Genomic DNA, 22,471 nt, shown 5'->3' with positions numbered 1-22,471 from the left:
AGCCTTCTCAATATCTAGTCATCTCTAACCAGAATAAGGGGTTGAATTTAAAAACCAGCATTAGTAAGGAAAGCACTTATCTTATACACAAACTGCCCGCAATTCAGCTTAAACACTTGAATCAAATCACTGTCATTATTTTCAGGGCAAACACGTCTCATTTCTATGCAAATTAGATTTATTCACAAAAGTGGTCTCTACCTCCAATTAATGTTATTATGCTATTACCTTCTGCAGAAAAGCAGACAGTAAACAGAGTTTTATTAAAAAGAGCATTAGCAGTCATTCGTAAAATAGAGTCATAATGGCATATATAAAGACGTGCTGTGCAGTCAAGCTTATGTAGGCATTTAAAGGGATAGTTCACCCACAAATGATAATTCTTTAATTTACTAACCCTCATGTCATTCCAAACCCAACACAGTTTCGTTCATCTTCGAAACACAAATCCTGTCCCTCCATTGGCACTGACACTTTGACGCTGAAAAAGTTCAGATGAATTGAGCAGTTTAGCACACATTTTTTGAAGAGACACGATCACTTTTTTAGGCTTTCATTCACATATAAACTTTGATCAGCGAACATACAGAGAAGCTCAACAGAATATGTGCTTTGAAGCGTGAGAACAAACCTCATTGGTTGTTGCAGAAGCTCAAACGTGCTGCGTAACACGAGAACAAACCTCATTGGTTCTTGCTGAAGCTCAAACGTGCTGCGTAACACGAGAATGAACCTCATTGGTTGTTGCAGAAGCTCAAACGTGCTGCGTAACATGAGAACAAACCTCATTGGGTCTTGAGGAAGCTCAAACGTGCTGCGTAACACGAGAATGAACCTCATTGGTTGTTGCAGAAGCTCAAACGTGCTGCGTAACATGAGAACAAACCTCATTGGTTCTTGCTGAAGCTCAAACGTGCTGCGTAACACGAGAATGAACCTCATTGGTTGTTGCAGAAGCTCAAACGTGCTGCGTAACATGAGAACAAACCTCATTGGGTCTTGAGGAAGCTCAAACGTGCTGTGTAACACGAGAATGAACCTCACTGGTTCTTGCTGAAGCTCAAACGTGCTGCGTAACACGAGAATGAACCTCATTGGTTCTTGCTGAAGCTCAAACGTGCTGTGTAACACGAGAACGAACCTCATTGGTTCTTGAGGAAGCTCAAACGTGCTGTGTAACACGAGAATGAACCCTCATTGGTTCTTGCAGAAGTTCAAACGTGCTGTGTAACATGAGAATGAACCTCATTGGTTCTTGCTGAAGCTCAAACGTGCTGTGTAACATGAGAATGAACCTCATTGGTTCTTGCAGAAGCTCAAACGTGCTCCGTAACACGAGAATGAACCTCATTGGTTCTTGCAGAAGTTCAAACATGCTGTGTAACACGAAAATGAACCTCACTGGTTCTTGCTGAAGCTCAAACGTGCTGCGTAACACGAGAATGAACCTCATTGGTTCTTGCTGAAGCTCAAACGTGCTGTGTAACACGAGAACGAACCTCATTGGTTCTTGAGGAAGCTCAAACGTGCTGTGTAACACGAGAACGAACCTCATTGGTTCTTGCTGAAGCTCAAACGTGCTGTGTAACACGAGAACGAACCTCATTGGTTCTTGAGGAAGCTCAAACGTGCTGCGTAACACGAGAATGAACCTCATTGGTTCTTGAGGAAGCTCAAACGTGCTGCGTAACACGAGAATGAACCTCATTGGTTCTTGCAGAAGCTCAAACGTGCTGCGTAACACGAGAATGAACCTCATTGGTTCTTGCTGAAGCTCAAACGTGCTGCGTAACACGAGAATGAACCTCATTGGTTCTTGCAGAAGCTCAAACGTGCTGCGTAACACGAGAATGAACCTCAAAGGTTCTTGCAGAAGCTCAAACGTGCTGCGTAACATGAGAATGAACCTCATTGGTTCTTGAGGAAGCTCAAACGTGCTGCGTAACATGAGAATGAACCCTCATTGGTTCTTGAGGAAGCTCAAACGTGCTGCGTAACGCGAGAATGAACCTCATTGGTTCTTGCAGAAGCTCAAACGCGCTGCGTAACACGAGAATGAACCTCATTGGGTCTTGAGGAAGCTCAAACGTGCTGCGTAACATGAGAATGAACCCTCATTGGTTCTTGAGGAAGCTCAAACGTGCTGCGTAACGCGAGAATGAACCTCATTGGTTCTTGCTGAAGCTCAAACGCGCTGCGTAACACGAGAATGAACCTCATTGGGTCTTGAGGAAGCTCAAACGTGCTGCGTAACATGAGAATGAACCTCATTGGTTCTTGCTGAAGCTCAAACGTGCTGCGTAACGCGAGAATGAACCTCATTGGTTCTTGCAGAAGCTCAAACGCGCTGCGTAACACGAGAATGAACCTCAAAGGTTCTTGCAGAAGCTCAAACGTGCTGCGTAACACGAGAATGAACCTCATTGGGTCTTGAGGAAGCTCAAACGTGCTGCGTAACACGAGAATGAACCTCATTGGTTCTTGCTGAAGCTCAAACGTGCTGCGTAACACGAGAATGAACCTCATTGGTTCTTGCTGAAGCTCAAACGCGCTGCGTAACACGAGAATGAACCTCATTGGGTCTTGCTGAAGCTCAAACGTGCTGCGTAACGCGAGAATGAACCTCATTGGTTCTTGCTGAAGCTCAAACGTGCTGCGTAACGCGAGAATGAACCTCATTGGTTCTTGCTGAAGCTCAAACGTGCTGCGTAACGCGAGAATGAACCTCATTGGTTCTTGCTGAAGCTCAAACGTGCTGCGTAACGCGAGAATGAACCTCATTGGTTCTTGCTGAAGCTCAAACGTGCTGCGTAACGCGAGAATGAACCTCATTGGTTCTTGCTGAAGCTCAAACGTGCTGCGTAACGCGAGAATGAACCTCATTGGTTCTTGCTGAAGCTCAAACGTGCTGCGTAACGCGAGAATGAACCTCATTGGTTCTTGCAGAAGCTCAAACGTGCTGCGTAACACGAGAATGAACCTCAAAGGTTCTTGCAGAAGCTCAAACGTGCTGTGTAACACGAGAATGAACCTCATTGGTTCTTGAGGAAGCTCAAACGTGCTGCGTAACACGAGAATGAACCTCATTGGTTCTTGCTGAAGCTCAAACGTGCTGCGTAACGCGAGAATGAACCTCATTGGTTCTTGCTGAAGCTCAAACGTGCTGCGTAACGCGAGAATGAACCTCATTGGTTCTTGCAGAAGCTCAAACGTGCTGCGTAACACGAGAATGAACCTCAAAGGTTCTTGCAGAAGCTCAAACGTGCTGTGTAACACGAGAATGAACCTCATTGGTTCTTGAGGAAGCTCAAACGTGCTGCGTAACATGAGAATGAACCTCATTGGTTCTTGAGGAAGCTCAAACGTGCTGCGTAACATGAGAATGAACCCTCATTGGTTCTTGAGGAAGCTCAAACGTGCTGCGTAACGCGAGAATGAACCTCATTGGTTCTTGCAGAAGCTCAAATGTGCTGCGTAACGCGAGAATGAACCTCATTGGTTCTTGCTGAAGCTCAAACGCGCTGCGTAACACGAGAATGAACCTCATTGGTTCTTGAGGAAGCTCAAACGTGCTGCGTAACATGAGAATGAACCTCATTGGTTCTTGAGGAAGCTCAAACGTGCTGCGTAACACGAGAATGAACCCTCATTGGTTCTTGAGGAAGCTCAAACGTGCTGCGTAACATGAGAATGAACCCTCATTGGTTCTTGAGGAAGCTCAAACGTGCTGCGTAACATGAGAATGAACCCTCATTGGTTCTTGCAGAAGCTCAAATGTGCTGCGTAACGCGAGAATGAACCTCATTGGTTCTTGCTGAAGCTCAAACGCGCTGCGTAACACGAGAATGAACCTCATTGGTTCTTGAGGAAGCTCAAACGTGCTGCGTAACATGAGAATGAACCCTCATTGGTTCTTGCTGAAGCTCAAACGCGCTGCGTAACGCGAGAATGAACCTCATTGGTTCTTGCAGAAGCTCAAACGCGCTGCGTAACGCGAGAATGAACCTCATTGGTTCTTGCAGAAGCTCAAACGCGCTGCGTAACGCGAGAATGAACCTCATTGGTTCTTGCTGAAGCTCAAACGTGCTGCGTAACACGAGAATGAACCTCATTGGTTCTTGCTGAAGCTCAAACGCGCTGCGTAACACGAGAATGAACCTCATTGGTTCATGTTTGAGAATCACTACTCTACCGCATCCTCTACACTGAAAACTACAAGATGGCGAATTGTGCAATGCAAATTGTGTTGAGCATAACTTTTGGGATGTGTTCACACTGTTAACTGATCATTTCTTCAGTGAAGTAAAGAGTGCTAAAACAGCAGAAACAGCACGTTCAAATAAACATTTCATTCTTAAAATGTCAGTTCCGCAAGAAAAGACATTGGACTCCTTTCCCTCCGCTGGGCTGCTCTACTGCTGCTCTCTCAAATGGCCCCCAGGTGCCCGGGCTTTCCGCCCTCTTGCCTCGAGTCCCCTCCTTCTCCCACTGCCGTGCCAAAATCCCGTCATCAATCCAGCCAAGTCTCTCCACATGTAGCCTGCGGTTCAATGCCAGCAAAGGTCCTATTAACCTCTTGGCAAGCTTATATTGCTCTTAAATAATTAAGCCCCCCTCGCCACGCAGAAAAACCTTCTAAATTATTAACGAGATGGGGGCTCGGTTTTAGGTGAAAGCACCCGATTAATTATTCAGAATGAAAATCATAGTAAAGACACCTGTTACACTGCCTGCGCTCTACTACACTTACACATGGGCAGAGCGAATCTTTCAAGAGTCTGCCAAAGACAGCCTAAAACATTAATACCAACAAACTGCACACACACACAAAAAATCACTCCTGCTTTTGTTTTTTGGCTAGTTTCAAAGGACTAATTTCTCACTTCGTCAATTCTGAACTGAGCCAACCCTGGTTTATCGGTGTGTGTTCTCATTCAGTCCAGATCAGAGAACAGTACTTTACTGGACATAAAAAAAAAACACGAAAACAGTTTTACACAGACAGGCCAGTCACGTCGCTGTGTAGTTCCACCTGAAATATGACAATGACGATAGCAAAGCTGCTCCTCGTACCTTGGGCTCCTTCAGCTCAGTAGTCATCGACGGCACTGATGCTGTGCTCTCCACATTTTCTGACTGCTATAATGGGCCATGCGTCTTCCTCTGCCTGCTCAGCGCTGCACGTCTGTGACAGTATAAAACAAGAGTCACTTCCCCCGAGACGAGGAAAGACTTTAACGACAGTGTAAAAGTGATCGCGAGAGAGAGAGAGAGGTAACATTCTGATATGGCTTCCATCTGATGCAATGAACTGAATCATTCATAAGAAATGCCACTTTTCTATCTACCACTATTTTTCTATCTGCACTCACAGAGATAATGGATTAAGAAAAATGGAGGAAAATGTTTTGTATAAAATACATTAATTCAGGTTATGTCTTAAATAGTGTAGCTTTTGCTAATCGCGCTGTAATTATTTATTTATTTGAATATCACAGAAATATCTAGTTCAGTCATGAAACTCTACTGATCTGCGGTCCTTTACATGCAATCTACAAGCAATCGCATCATTTCCGCATGGCACAAGCTGATTGGCCTCTGCTGATCCTGCTTCAGTGATATTGCTTTCTCTGAACATTTAAATAGTCTGGTTCAGTGTTTGCTGTGAGCTTGTCCTGCAGTATCAGAGTTCCTCTGAACCCCTCCACCTCCCCAGCTCCACCTGCCTAGATTTATGTATGTCTATTCATGCAGCAGCAGCAGCAGCAGCATATTGTCAGAGAATGTCTAATATGGCGAGAAGTTTCACTCTCACTACACTTCCGGCTTCTGAACTGGTTGCAGTTCCACTCTGATTCCATATGAGGGCGCTCACAGGACGAGTGCAGAATGAATGGAGGTCAATGGCGGTATACCCCTCAAAATCCATTTTTCTCAGGATATAATTTTTTGTCTAGTAATTTGAATGTTGTATTCGAAAGGAGATGCAAAGAAATTGCACATTGCTGGGTGTTAGATGTTTTAGAGTCACTTATTTGCTTTAAAAAGTCTTTTAAAATGTCAATGACGTCAGAATGCTGACGTCATTAGCAGAATGCTAGCGTGTTATGGGCAACAACAACTCAACCTGTAAGAAATCGAAAGGACATAAGTACTCGTTCATTCAACTTTCGACCTAAAACCCTTGTTGAACTTGCAAAATCTACAATCAGATCTGAGATTTCTCAACGGCAATCGGGTGAAAGAGACAAATTTAGCTGTCTAGCCCCATTGACTCCCATTCATTTTGCACTCATGGGCGAGCGCCCCCAGTGGAGCTCTGGTGGAACTACAACCAAAATTCGGTACAATAGGGCTTAATAGGGAGTGGGCAGGCTCTCCGTAGACGGGCTCTGATATTGTGTATGTGTATCGATTGGCGGATTCGAATTCGAAACTTCGAAACAGATTACTTTGAAAGTTGTTGTAATTGAAATATCATAAAAAGCTCACACAGAATACTAGACAATCAAAAACTCTGCAGATTGATTCATTTGAGTGTTCTGGTTTGCTGACATCTGGGGCCAGATTTACAAAACGAAGAGAATAAAAATCTGTTAACTGTGATTTTCTTATTTTCTAACTAAAGAATAGAGTTAAGAATATTTTGGATTCCCAAAAACATTTAAAGCTGCAGTCCGTAACTTTTTTTGGGTTAAAAATGATTGAAAATAATTTTCTGAGCAAGTACATAACCAGCCAGTCTTTCAAAACTCTCTGCTTGCCGTAGCTCGATTCAAAACGGTAAGCTTGTAATAATGTTTTTAACTCCAGTGGTACTGGTGGATTTCCGCGGGAAACTTGAGCATGTCTTTGCGTCATTACGTCACATCTGTCCACATAAAGAAGAGTCTCGGCTAGTCGGCTATGAGTGTGAGGATGTTGGAGGTGGAGATTTATAGCCTTTTCTCACAGCACTTGATACGATTAAACTTGTCAATTTGATGGCGGATCCAGAAAGGTTCAAACGACGATCACCAGTGACGACTGGAGATTCACCCATTGTAAAATGCGAAAGACTTCGGACTTCGGAGTGGCTACAGAAAACAAAGAGACTGCAACCGGGCCCATGCGAAAACAAGGATAAATATCAGAAGGGCTTTTGAAAGGTGGCGTGAAGGAGTTCAAAACGGACGCAGAGACGGCTTTTTTTTTTCTGCTGGACAGGTAAGACATTTCAATGGTTGACAGCTGCACATTCTCCTCAAAACATTGAATTCATCCGCGCTGTGCCTTGCCAAGGCACAATCCACATAAAGTTGATAATTCCACGAATAACTGCAATTGCAGATTTTGAACAGAGATGGCGACAAAGAGGAAAAACTACTGACTGCAGCTTTGAGAATGTTCTTATCTTTTATTTAAAATAAAAGCTCTCTGAGCTGATATGCAATGGGAAAAGGGAAAGGAATGAGTTTGGAAAAAGGTGTCAACCATGTCGGTCAACCCTTACTCTCCACACCACTGATCCTGTCATCGTAATTTTGTCTGGTTCAATCAAACAAGAATGGAAAGAGTTAATGTAATTAGCCTCTACTAACAAGACAGGCTGTTTTCACTTGGTGTAAATAGACACCCGTTTGGAAAATGGTCTATTGTGTGTGATTTTATTGTTTTGTCAAGTGGAAATTTTAAATACAGCCTCTTTCATACCTTGTAGTTAGCATTTGTCATAGCTTCTAGTGTAGCTAGCTAATATTTCAAAAGGGTAGTTTAACTGTACCTGTAAATTAATTGAGTTTAAACTAGTTGCAAAGTAACGTATCCAGTAGCTTAGCTTGTGCTAACTGTGGATAATGCTAACATATTATTTGCAAATGTACACAACTTGTCAGGGCTAATTCTTTTCTCCTTTCTATCTGACCTAAACTCTGAGGCTTGTTTTGTTTGTTCAACACTCTCCAAGGCTTCATACTTGTTCCCATTAATAATTAATGTTGTGGAACCTGCAATATTCATAACTCTCAGAGCTCTGGGCACCTGAGATTTATTTTAGGATCAGTATTTGGCAGATAGAGGTGGCGAGGTTAACTAGTGTATGTGTGAATGTAAGAAAGATGATGGACATATCACATCATTATGTTGCTTTACAGATCTACTGTCATACTGAACAGACATTGTATAGGGGTTCATGAATGATGTATGGTGTGTGGTGTAAATTGGTTTGGTAGCAACCAAGTGTATCAGCTCTGTTAGTCTGTTTAACTCTGTTGGCCTAGCTTATTTATTTTCAATAGTTTTAATTTTCCTGAAAAATATAATTTGTGTTCATTTCTCTGAATGAAGTGTGTTTGAATGTTGGTACGTCTGTGGAAAACTCTTATGATTCATCCGTTCAGCCATACATTTTTAGCCAACTGATCCCAGATATGAAGTTTAACAAGAAAGTGCAAGTTTTATAGTGTTTTCTGAGAGTACCGTTGCTGCTAAATTCAATCTTGGAGTCAAAGCAACATGACTTTGGCATTATGTTCCTGCATTAATACGCCTGCAATTTCCATATGAAATGTGTTGCACTTGAACTGTGTGGGACGCAGACAGACGTTTGTATGATCTCATTGCTATCATAGAGAGTTCCATTGTGAAGTTGATTCAATCACAGTATTTTCCTGATGGATTCCAGAGCATCTAAACCACAACTAAAAACAAGCTTCTCAAATCCCTGTATTGTTTTTGGCAGGGTTATATTTGAGATCAACTGCTTGTACACTCATCTTGAAGCACAGTCAGCGATTGTAACACTTTATGGAGATCAAAGTTTCATAAAGCTACCTTAAGACTATTATTGTAACTTGTATGTTCTGGGGTCCGTTCTTCGTACGTCGCTAACTCAGTTAGCTGGATTTGATTGTTGATGATTTGGCATGATCTTGGATTGTTTTGACGCTCATCCTGGACTTGCTGTCATAGCAACAGGTCCGTAAGCTTAAACCTGCTCGCGAGCAGGCTTATTTCATGTTAAAGGAGAACTCCGGTCAATTTTAACATTGAGCTCATTTTTGTGTAAATTTGGAGTGCTGTCAGTACAGAGAACAACGACAAAAATCGGTGTTGCCTACACCGTGTTATCCTCTTTTTAAAATTTGCACCCTGTTGACTTCAATGGGGCAAGTTTTAAACCTGCTTTTAGCCTCTTAACATCCTTGATGTGTCATTACAAGTGCACAGGTCATGTGAGTGATTCCTTCAGAGTGAACGCGGGTGAATCTGACTGCAGTAGATGTGAAAGATATTAATAAAAATGATGTTATTTCAGCCAGCGCACATACCTGTATTTACATCCTGTTTTCGGTCGAAGTCCACAGTAATCGATTGTCGAGTTCACACGCATAGGTTTAGTACCTGTGATCACGCGCGTGAACTCGACAATCGACTACTGTGGACTTCGACCGAAAACAGGATGTAAATACAGGTATGTGCGCTGGCTGAATAAACATCATTTTTATTAATATCTTTCACATCTACTGCAGTCAGATTCACCCGCGTTCACTCAGAAGGAATCACTCACATGACCTGTGCACTTGTAATGACACATCAAGGATGTTAAGAGGCTAAAAGCAGGTTTAAAACTTGCCCCACTGAAGTCAACAGGGTGCAAATTCTAAAAAGAGGAGAACACGGTGTAGGCAACACCGATTTTTGTCGTTGTTCTCTGTATTGACAGCACTCCAAATTTACACAAAAATGAGCTCAATGTTAAAATTGACCGGAGTTCTCCTTTAACAGGATTAGATTGCGGCTTTATAAGCGGAGGTGATACGGGAAGTCTTTCGCAGCCATGTCTTGTTCGTTTTCGAATTAATTGCGTATTGCGAGACAGACAGGATCCTTTAGCGCAGCGCGATATTCTACTTATTGAGAGATAACGTTTTTCTCGTGAGGGTGTCATAAACATTATTAATTTGTTGGAACCACGTTAAATGTTCGACTTGTCGGACGTGTAATATAACAAATAAAAAAATAGGAATGTAATCAAAAAGTATGCAGTTGACTGACTAAAAATATCTTAAATGGTGTGTGACTCAATGTCCTATATTACAAATGTGGAAGCAACATGGCCTGGATCTGTGCATTTATTGTGAGCCTAACAAAACTGCATTTTTCCATTATACAGGTGCTTACGACGGGATCCTGCTTGGTGACAGGGGCTATGCCTGCAGGCAGTGTTTCATAACGCCATTCCCAGACCCAAACCCTGGACCACAAACCTGTTTCAATGCAACTCTAGCCAGGACAAGGGCACACATTGAAATGACCTTTGGGCAACTAAAGGGAAGATTTCAGTGTCTGAAAAGTCTGAGGGCTGCACCTGACAGGGCCTGTGAGATTGTTACATGTGCCATACTTCACAACATTGCCACCATCAGAAAGGAGAGGACCCCTGTGGTGGAGGTGCAGCCTGATGATGACCTCCAGCCAGTGCACTTGGACCAACCTAGTGGCAGAGCTGCACGGGACAGAATTGTGGAATAAAAGACAAGACAATATGCCTAGTTCCTTGAGTTTTATTTCAATTATTCTTTGTCAAGAAAAGCCAGTGCAATAAGAGATATTGTTATGCAAGGTCAGCAATAATACTCTGTGTGAAAGTGTATTAGCACTTACTAAAAGTTCCTTTTAAAGCAACTCAATCTCTAGTGCCAGTTTTTTCTTTAAGGTCTGTTCTCCCCTTAATTTTAATTTTTTAATTTTTTTCAGGTCAAAATACTCAATTTTCTGTTGTAGACTCCATTTATATAGGGTACGGATATCACCCAGTGCCATTTTTGGATTAAAAAAAAAAAAGAAAAAGGAAAAGTACTACACTGCCCACCTCTGTATCACTTTGTGCAGTAGGCCTTTCCTCCTGCAACTCATTGCAGTCAGAAATAATATGTACACAACTATAAATTAAGTAAAGTTATTTATGCACTTACAAATACTTCCTCCAAAGGACAGTCACCTGAGAGGGTTTCTTCACTGTCCTGTGCAATGGAAACAAATGGGCATTACAAAGTGTTGCACTTTCTTCCCTTTTGATGTAAAGTTAGAAAAAGTCCACTTACTGCACATATTTCAGCCAGCACTTTCTTGGGAACAGGTAAAAGTGTTGATGTATTGTGTAAAACTGCACAAAAGAGGAAAACACAATGGCATTACAATGAACTACACTAGGGGAAAAAAATAGCAAATAACTCATGGCAAAATATTTTTACATTAAGTTCAGCAGTTTTCACCTTCACAAGTCAAAGCAATTGATCACTACTCAATATTTAACAGCTGAAATGACTGTACCGGCCATTTGGATTATAGGCCTACTTAATTTGATGCAGCAACAAATTATTTTACAGTGTAGCAAGAGAATTTAAAACTCATTTACCAGTAATGAAGGTGTTGCTGCTACTGGTCCCTGGCTGTTGGTCTGAGGAAGAGCTGCCCCCAGGGATGCCCTCCACAGTGGGTCGGCTCACATTCAACCCCAGGGCCAGCTCTTCTGCTGGGGTATGATGTGGGGGAGCAGGACCACCACCTGTTTCTTTTGCTGCTCAGCCGTTTTCTTGGTTGCTGTTATAAACAGACAAACACATAATTTAAGTGTTTTTTGTAAAAGAGACTAAGAACAGTAGAAGTAGAAAAGATTACCATTTTGAAGAATATTCTTGCCCTTCACTTTGACTTGTTCCCATGTTCTAGTGGGTCCTGAGGTGGATCTGACATTAAGCAATTATGAAATTATTAAAATACAAGAATATATACTGTAATAAGTGATAGAACCATAACATGGTGAGCACTTACGCATTTAATTTGTCTGCTACATTTTGCCAGCCCTCTCTCCTGGCTTTTGCACACTTTGAGGTGTTCCCTGGCGTTTTAATTAAGCTTTCGAATTCAGCATAACCTTCAAGCAATAACTCTTGCTGTGCTGTGGTGAATAACTGTGCGTGCTCTTTGGCCACGGTGAGCAGCCAATAGCAGCGTTGCTGATCAATGTTTCTACTATCGATACATATTTAAACCAATGCATGAACACGCAGTTATCTCAGATAACTCAATCCAGCTATACTAACCACAACTGGCAGGTGTTACCTAATTAGCCAGGTCATGATTAGCACGATGATATCATCTTGGTTGTCTCATTTGATCTCGGATGTTTTAAGCAATGTGCGAAGAACGGACCCCTGTTCCTGTGTTTCATTGTGTTTTTCCCTGTGTCCCTATGACCCAGTTTCCCAGTGTGTCTGATTAGCTATCCCATTCACCTGTTGTCTCGTTAATTAACTCATTAGTCCCTTTGTATTTAAGCCCTGTGTTCTGATTAGACCCTTGTCCTGTCTACGTCAAAGGTGTTTTCTTCTGTTCCCTGAAAATTTCCTGTGGATATTTGGATTAAAGACTATTCTGTCTGAATCTTTGTCTTTGTGTGCTTTCTGTTAGCCTGTGACAACACCAAACCATAAACGGTTGTTTCTTTTTCTTCTCACCTCCTGTCACCACGCATCTCCCCACTGTTCAGCTATATTGTGCCTGGAGCAGAATGACCGCTCCCTGGAGTCACACACCAGGGACTTTTAGGAGATGGCGTCAATATCCTAACTCACTATCCAGACCGCTCGCTCTGCGTTTTTTACATCGCCAGCCTGGCAGAGCACCACACCAGCACCACTCTACATCCAGAGACCAGCCATCTGCCCGAGCCTGATATGAGGCCGGAGAATGACATCGCCCCAGAGCCTGAGCCACATGGAGTGTCTGACCAGGTACGTGAACCCGAAACATCATACGTCGCTGAGGGAGTGTTAGTGGAGTTCAAGGTCTGGGAGGAAAGCCTCGCTCACAACCTCACTGCGTTGGATGTAATGGAAATGCCCTCTGGAAGATGTTTAGAGGAACTATTGGATGTGTTTGAGGAAGGAACCCGCTGGTTCCACCCAGCCTTGAAACTCCTGTTTCCCCGCTGGTCCTGCCCAGCTCCATATAGTCTGTGAACCCTACAAGCCTTCCTCTCCCGCCTCATCTAACAGCCAGTTCCTCAGCCCCACCTCCGCTGGTTTCATTCAGCCCTTTTGCATCTCCAACACCACCAAGCCTCAAGTCAACAGTAGTAAAGAGGTTCCCCTGGCTCCGCTTCCACTTCGGCCTGTCATCGTGTCAGTTCCGCCTTGGCTCCTCCCTCCCTCAGCTCAACCAGGAACCATCGTCCTGTCGGCTTCAGCAGGCTCCCTCGTCCCACCGTCTCCTGTTTGCAACTTCAGCTCCGTCTGGTTCCGTCTTCCTCCCGGCCCCGCCTTAGTCATCAATCTTCCCGGTTCCACCTTGGATGTGTCGCTTAGGCTCTTTGGCTTGTCAGCTCCACCTCTCCATCCCCTACAGCTCCATCTCCATCAGTCGTCCCCTGGGTGTCGTCTGCCCAGTTTCCACCATGGCTCCTCCCTCCCTCCACTATGCCCTGGGGCCTCGTCCTGGCTGGTCTCTGGACCAACATCTTATCAAATTAGATAAATAACAGTGGTGAACAGATGAAGTAACAGAGTATTTTTTTTTACTGTGTGTCATTTCCAATCAAGCTGTAATCAAATCAAATGCAAATGCTATGTATAATTTAATTGTGTCCATTTAGGATGCTAACAATTATAGACATGCAACTAACAATTGCCACACTTTATTCCAAAAATGGTGTTTATTCCAAGAATGCTATTGTACACACACACACACACATACACACACACACACACACACACACATATAATACTATTAAACACAATATATAATTTAAAATGTAGTGAAAATGACACTAGTTGAAATGTATTGATACCTGATTGAACTTTGCATTGGTTCTGAATTATAGTAGAAAAATACATTTTAAAACGTTTCTGTACACTTTTAGGATGAAATCTACTCAAAGCTTTATACATGAGGCCCCAGGGCTTTATTCAACATGCATGAAACCACATGTTATGATTTAAAAACAGATCTAACCGCTATGGAAAAATCCACAGAATGCTGTGTGTTGTGTTAAAGTTCATCTTTCAATTTACGTCTATCACTGTCAGCTTTGTTTAACAGTGTTAGCAAGTACCACTGGATCCATTAGGTCACAAGTAATAGAAAGGTCATTCAAAGGGATTCTCTCCACTTATCTGCAAGTATCTTTTTTTTTATTATATATATATACTTTTAAGATTTTAAGTACACTAAGTGAACATTCAACACAATTAAGCACACTTCACAAGGGAAAGCCCTGGTGACTTTTCTCTCTGGCCATGGTCATCAATACAAACAAAATGGCCATCTGGAAGATTTGTTGTTCACACACAGCAATGTCTTCTTCTCAGAGTCTTGAGCAGAACCTTCAGCTCGTCCCCACTGATCAATGGAGGGTGAGAAGTTCATTATCTCAGATAAATCTATATCCCTCTCAGGCAGCACGTCTCCACCCAGCTCCCTCTCGCCTTTTAATTGCTCCTCAGTCATCAGTCACTGCAGACAGGCCTCTTTCCTCCCTCCCCTCTTCTCATCCAGCTCTAACGACATGAAGGCTAATTTTACACCCAGCAATTGTTCCATTTAATTACTTACTGTCTTTCTGCTTCAACCTCAATCAATAATGCCCTTGTAGAAAAGGAACGTTTCTTTAAGTCTTTCATCACCTGTAGTGATTCCGTATCGTCATTGGATTGCTGCAAACGCTCAACAAATAGAGCAGAACGACGGCTCCACGTTCTAACAAAGAAGATTAGATATTGTGATGTTAAGGGTTGGATAATTGGTCCGTGTGGGTGATGGATTATGGTCACCATCTCAAAAGTTCAAGTCGAGAAACTTGTTTCCGTAATCTGTAATCTGGATTGTATCAATTGGGAATTGATTGGAAACTTGTCAGGCGATGGAGGGGAAGGGTTAATAATAAGAGAGTGACGTCAGTCAAGGAAAATCATTTCAGAAGTCCATAGAGATGCATTGTTTAATTTTGACGTTATCTTATGCACATCGTTATAGATATAATTGTAACAATGGTAAAGGTTCAGGGAAGCAGGAGGCAGGAACCGCTCATTAGCAATCGTGCCACCAGCATCGCACCGTTCCCACGGCTCTCCCGCCCTGTTTGCAACATACACCCATCGTCCCTCGCATGCCGGGGGGGTACCCTCAGGACTGTGCACCTCGTCTCTCCTTCCCCCCAGCAGCTGCAGCCACCATGACTGCCCCCCACCCTCCTTGGGGTAAGGACAGACGAGGTGAAAGAAGAGGAGACGGAAGGATAAGGGGAGGCTGAGACGAGAGAGGAGAAAAAAATTATAATCTTGGTCCGGTTCCCAAAACGCACTGCCACTCGGTACTCAACCAAGCGGGAGAACTTCTTTGCAATGCTTGGCGGTGGCACTGGATGCCCCAAGTGGACGGCCTTACTCTCCCCCCGTCCCCTGACTGCGCCACCTGCTCTTCCACATGCTGGCAGCTGGATACAGGCCTGGACGTCGGCAAATGGCGACTCCTCCTCCGACCCGACGGCAGCTGCCTCTCCATGCTTCGGTGGACGTAGGTGAGTACATCTGTCCCATCGACAAGCCCTCCAGCTCCACCGCCTCGAGCATAGTTGGCGACAGATTCTGCTTAATCCAACTTGATGGCACCTCGACTTCCCCACAGTGGCGAGGGCTCTATGTCAGCACATCCCTCCTTCCTCCTGGGTTTTTGATACCAATGTAATGATGTTAAAGAATCAGGGAAGGAAGAGGCGGGAACGTTCAATGTAACTTTAATATCAAAATAAACAAACAACAAAATGAAAGTAAACCTAATAAAACCACTCTCATCTTGCACTGTCGTCACTCCTCCTTTTATACTTTCGGATCTCCTTCCATGACACTTGAGACTGACGCGAGTCTCATTAGCAATCTCGCCACTGGTCTTGCACTGTTCCTGCGGTCTCGACGCCGCCCTGCTTTCTTACTGACTTTTAATAAGTAACACCTGTGAGTCAAAAAACGGGTCTCGAGTCTCACAGAGGAGCTCCGGAAGGATACAACTAGGAATGACGCAGTGAAGTATGAGAGAGGACCAGGCCTGGGAGGTTAATGTTGTTTTTTGTATTTGTTCAAGTGGCAGTCGTCCGTGCGGGGCTGCCGCTTAACTTTCGTTATGTTGTTTATGTTTATTTCATCATTAATTTACGTTGATCATAATTTGCCAGTTCCCACCTCCTCCTTCCCTGAACAAATAATCTTTATTACAATTATCGTATGTTTTATGGTTACACTTTATTTCAATAGTCCACTGAGATTAGTAAATTTGCAACTACATGTCAACTAACTCTTTATTTAACACAAACTGTTGTTGATCACATTACATGCCAGTCATACAGTCTCTTCCGGTCTAAATACGGGGTTCTCCATCATTTTAAAGCCGATTGCCAAAAATCAGGCAACGCAAGACTAGGGTCAGGCCATCATCTCACTTCCTGTGTTCATGTGACTCTGCCACACTGGGATCATGAGCTGCTAACAGGGCATTGCAGTAGTAGGACCATATGGATGGAGAATGATGGCACGACTGAGCATTCTCGGAGGCGCTAATGGTAAGAGAGCGGTAATTAGAATGAAATGACTCTACTGCAGCCCCGCATTCACCGCGCATCCCATCCACACAACTCATTTATCTTCATCTGCTTAGCGCTGCGTGCTGGCAGGACAAACACTTCTGATCTTTCCAATGCCTCTCTCTCCATCCATTCATCCGTCTTTCATCTTTAACTCTCTCTCACTCTGTCATTCTGCTGTTTACCATATTATGGATGCCCCTTTTTCCTCTCCCATCAATGACTTCCTGTTGCCGCTCATTCATTTCCTGCCCGTCCCGGCTTTCACATTACTTTTCATTTCTCTCCCCATCGGCACCATCTCGACATCTTTCTCTCTCATCTCTCATTCACCAGGGGCTAACAGGAAGAGGAAATGCTGTTTGAAAGGAAAGAAAGAGTGAAGTCAGGCACAGAGGAGATCAGGGACATGATGAAGCAGGCTGGGATAGATGAAGACTGACTGTGAGAGAAAACACACACTTCAAGATTTAAACATTCAGGACTGCCTCCATTTCAAGCAGCAACTGAGATAAATTGAGAAAAGAATAATGACGTTTCAAAGACATTCAAAACACACATGGGATGCACCAATACACATAAGTAAATTAATCAACCCTTATATGTATTAATGTTTCGCCAATCATTGTTACATTTTCGGGTCTTTAGAGACCCGGTCCTATGTCTAACACAGATGAATCTCTAATTGCCAGAATAGTATAAAACTGTCTTGATATTTTAATAACATTAACCAAAGAAAAAAATAAAGCATATTTCATTACCTTTTGGAGCTAGGAAGGGTTCAGTTTGATTATACCATCATCACTGTCCTCATCAGAGCTCATTTCCCCAGTACATTCCAAATCTGGCTCATATTCGCCATCTCAACCATATTCTCAAAACTATTCTTTTCAGCATCTTCAAAATCAATATTTTGATCGCTGACAGCTTCTTCACCAGATCAAGTGACAGTGACACTAATATTTGATTGCATTCAGGACTTGCTTTGCAGTAAATCGCTTTGCAAGTTTTGCTGATGATACTTCCTATTCTTTTGTTTTCTGCCTGCGGTGATTGAGTGAAACGTTATGTCATAATTGTACATCAGACATTGTCACCCTGAGGAATAAAGGTGAATTGAACTAAAGTGTACTGTATTTATGAAAATGCCTCAAATACTTTAAGACAGATGGAGATTAAACTGCCTTTTAGCCTACTTCTCATTTCATTCCAATGCCCATGAAATACAGCATCCCTTTGCAGTAAACTGAGGCATGTCTCTAGCCAGAAAAGCTTTGGATGTGATGTTAAGAGCCGCGGTAAGTAAAATCATATGACCTGTCCTGTTTGCATGACCACTCTTTGAGCCTCCACAGCCAGACATAAATAATAATATCATAGCACTAACAATAAATGAAATATACAACTGCACAGCGGTTCAATACTCAGCACACATGGCCATCAGATCAACAACTTGGACCTGATCTTCAAACAATCTTTCTTCAGTACACTCCCTGAACTCTACTTGAAATGGTTTACAGCTTTTCAATGGTGAAAGCACTGTAAAATTCACATATTGCTAGATAAATGATTTGGATGCTTTTAAACTTCAGATTTCAAAAACATTTTCAAAATCACTATTTATAACAAAAAAATAAATAAGGTTGTCTGCAAAATCAGTCATGTGGTGCAACCAAAAAGTCATGTGGTCTAACTAACCAGAAAGTAATGTGTTATGTTACTTTTGCGTTACTTTTACTCACCTGGGCTTGACTTGCTTGTTAACTTTTTATTTTTTGTATACATTTTATGAATTAAAACGAGAGGCAGAATTTATCGCTTGAACAGAGATAATAGTCCAGTCATAGCCAATCATATCACGATGGACGAATTGCCTCCTCTCATGTAACTTTTCCCCATTCATTCTCAATTACACCCCACCAAACCCATGGCATGCTTTGGGGGGTCTGTTAAAACTCAATGGGTTCAGAGCTCAAACCTTACTCGTTAGTCCAAAAACAGCTTTAATTGAAAGCAAGCTCCCAAATGACTCATTCTGGATTTTGCCTCAGTACGAAGTAATAGTGCAATGAAAGGCCACCTCTGCAGAAGATCTGCATCCGAAATCACATACTTCCCTACTATATAGTAGGCGAGAAGTATGTCCAACTTCATGGTACTCATAAAAGAGTAGGTAAAAAGTAACCGGGTGACCTACTACTTCCTGCGAGATTCTGAAGTGTGCATTTTATGAACACTTTACTATCCCATGAGGCCACAGGAGAGGATTTATGAATGACGGTGAAGCGACGCAACTGACGCTGGTTGGTCACATGATAATGACAGCATGGTGAATGTAGTATATTCGGATTATATTCATACTGCACAAACAAAGTATTTTTTCATGCATTCACCCCAACCCCAACCCCACCCCTTAACCACACCTCCCCAAACCACGCCCCCGCCCATCAACCACACCCCCGTCCTCTTTTCTGAAAACTAAAATATGGTCACCCTACTATATGGGTCATGTGTAGCCGGTCCTACTTGACCTGCTCCGAGCTGGATTCGAATCGAGGTCTCTGGTGGCAGGCGCGTTAATAATGACGCTAAAGACCACAGTATCTAGCATCAGTCGCTAACGCACCTCTTGAGACCAGGGGCCTCATTTATAACATTATGGTCACTTTTAGACAGAAAATCTAAAGAAAATTAAACATATACATAAAGATAATACAAAATATAATTTCACTCACCAAGCCTGTCACTTGAAGCAAATATCCATCCCTTCTTAAATGTCCACGCCAGCGAGCGCGTTGGGCCGTTTAGTGAAACTGACGCAAATAACAGTTTAAATAAATAAAATAATGATTTAAACTATGTTTTACTTCTGGTATAAACATTTAGATTAACTATGCCATTCAAATTAATGGAGTTACACACTTAAACATGAAATCATTAGATTTCATTCAGATAGAATCATTCAGTCAATAGAAATATTTGTTGTGGATGCGATGTTTTTGAACACTTTTCCTGTGGCGTGCTGTGTTTTAATGTTTTAACCACAGAGATAATTGCTTATCATGATAATACCAGATTGTCTGAGAAAATAGTTTCGTGCAAATAATGCCCAAGGCCCATCTGTTTCCATTAAAAATATAAATCAATTAAAAATACAATTCGGCCAGTGGAAAAGATTGAGAAAAACTTTCTCTGAAATGTATTTGACACTATTTGATTTATGTATTCAAAAACAAGGCAAGGATAGGCAACTACATGATTTTTATTAATGTAATGTGTCTTGTACCGTTAAACGTTATCACGTGGATGAATAATCATATGCAAATGATATGCAGATGAGGATCTGCATAGGCGTTGTAAACTCCATATATGGTTATTTCGGGGTGGAGACGCATGTGCGCACAATCTTCCGCTGACTGGGATTTATAAAGTGAATTCTGCGCAGGTTCTGGCGTACGAACGGTTTTATAAGTCTGAATATTTTTTTGCGTACACCATTTTTGGCTTTCGGGCGCACGTACACTTTTAGTAAGGTTCCTACGCACAGTTTTATAAATGAGGCCCCAGGTGAGTGAGGTTTAAATGCACAGCTCTTACTGACGTCAGTTACACTCACCCCCCTAAACCTCACTCCCATCCGGGTCACGGCACCAATGTAACAGGTCCTACTCGACCCGCTTGAGGCCTGGGGAGTGACGTTTACGCGCACAGCTCTTACTAGCCTATCCCAGTAATACAAAGTACATTTGTGAGATCTTGGTACATTTTTCCTTTCATTTTCCCCCAAATTTGTATCACTTTATTGTTTCATTAACATGTTGAAACTTGCATCATTTTCTATCAATTCATAATCTATCTAAACTTTAAATGCTGCAAGAGTACTTACATTGGTAATCAAGATGATTATGCAAATGTATTGCAATTCTCAAGACTCAAAAAGACAACTTGAAAAGAGACCTGTGGTGGCAGTGGGAGAGCGGTGGAATTGAAAACAGCCTTAGTTACTACAGAATAATTCATTAGGTGAAACTGATTTAAGAATTATAGGCCTGTTCACCGTGTTGGTAATTGAATTAGCCGAATCTCTAAATAAATAAGCAGCCGGACAATAAATAATACATTTGGCTTTGTAAAGCAGACACTCAGCAGCAATAAAGCGCAGGGCAGAAGTTGTTAATTTATCGATGGACCCCTGCGAGTTACCCGAGTATTGGACTTCTCTTTTGCAGGATGGGATTTGCTGCTGTGATTGATCTGAATCCTTATTTAAGAATTGCTCTGTGTGAGATTTTCTTCGGATGCTCACAGAGAAATAAAGCATTCCTGCAGATAATAAAAATGTGAATGGATTGCATTGTTGTCACCTAGAAATAATTGCCCAATCAAACACATCCCGAGGCTCTGTTAAAACGACTATAAGTTTGGCATACTGCAAATCTTGGATGGCCAGCACACAAATGGTGACGTCATGTATAGGCATTTGCATTGGGTTTGAATATTGATTGTTTAGGACAATTTAAGGCCTCTCTTGAAAGTAGAGTTCATTCAGCGGGCCATAATTTACTCATGTCATTCCAAACTCAGACGATTTCCCAGACGATAAGATGTTAATGATAATAACTGAAAGTCAATGGGGTCCAACAGTTTCAAGCTTGTGTCATTAGAAAGAGTAAATCTGGTGGGCAACAGCAAGTACAGGGTTTATGATGGTTAGCATGGGTCTGTGATGGATATGCTTTCCTGTAGCTCAAACAGTAGAGTGTTGGTGCTTGCAACGCCAAAGTCATGGGTTCGATTCCCAGGGAAAACAAGAGCTGATAAAAAAAGTAAAATGTGTACCTTGAAATGCAATGTAAATCACTTTGGATAAAAGCGTCTGCCAAATGCATAAACGTAAATGACTGTCGCCTAAATGAGAGGGACTCAAATTCTGATTGGAACTTGGTTCTAAAAAAGATTGGACAAAAACCTAAATGCCTGATACCAGCATATAGATGACCTCAAAGCTTCTAGACATGGATTAAAAGCCACAAAAGCGCCATTTTGATTTTATAGGACAGTCAGACTGAAACGAATGCCTAAAAATGCAGAACAAATGCTATTGATAGTAGGTCTAAGTGTGAAATTACTTAAATGTTCAGGGTCATCGGGGAGCTGTGAAAGCTGTTGCACCGGCCTTCCTTTTAATACAGCAGGGACTCTTTTCTAGTGGCAAAACTCTTTCCTTTGATTTATGACAGTCTGCCACAGTCATAATCTCTGCACTTTTTCACTAGGTTTGGTCTCAGTTCTTTCGGCCCTGCCCATCTCACGTTCTCCTTCATACACACACACACACACCCGCACACACATCCTCCTCCCACTGGAGACTTATTCATCATTATTATTGCTCCGACAGGTCCATTACAAACACAGGCTGTTAGGAAACACACAGACAGAAAGAAACTTTTGGGGGAAAACTAAAGCTGTTTGGCTTGGTGCAGTTTCCCATTAGCATCATGGCCAAAGTAATGCGTCCTGTGAGCCAGTCATATAACTGTTGTGTATAAATCAGTATCTAATAGTTTAATATTGCATACATGCTGACAGGGAGTAAATCACCACATAGGGTTCAGTCTGCAACAGTAAACATTACAGATAATCGAAATTTAATTCTTAAATTAAAATACTTTATGATGCACACTAAGCTATGTGGTTTTGTTAAAGGGGAATACATTGACATATACATCTATAGACTGTCGAGAATAAGTATCTTGACTTCGGTCAAAGAGTGTATTTGAAGGTAAAGTGCATTTTTATTCACCTTAAATGTATTCTCCTGTCCAAGTTTAATGTGCAGTGATAATTACAAGTCAG

This window comes from Rutilus rutilus (assembly GCF_951802725.1).
Source record: "Rutilus rutilus genome assembly, chromosome: 8".
Lineage (NCBI taxonomy): Eukaryota > Metazoa > Chordata > Actinopteri > Cypriniformes > Leuciscidae > Rutilus > Rutilus rutilus.
Note: the sequence above shows the minus strand (reverse complement) of the source record.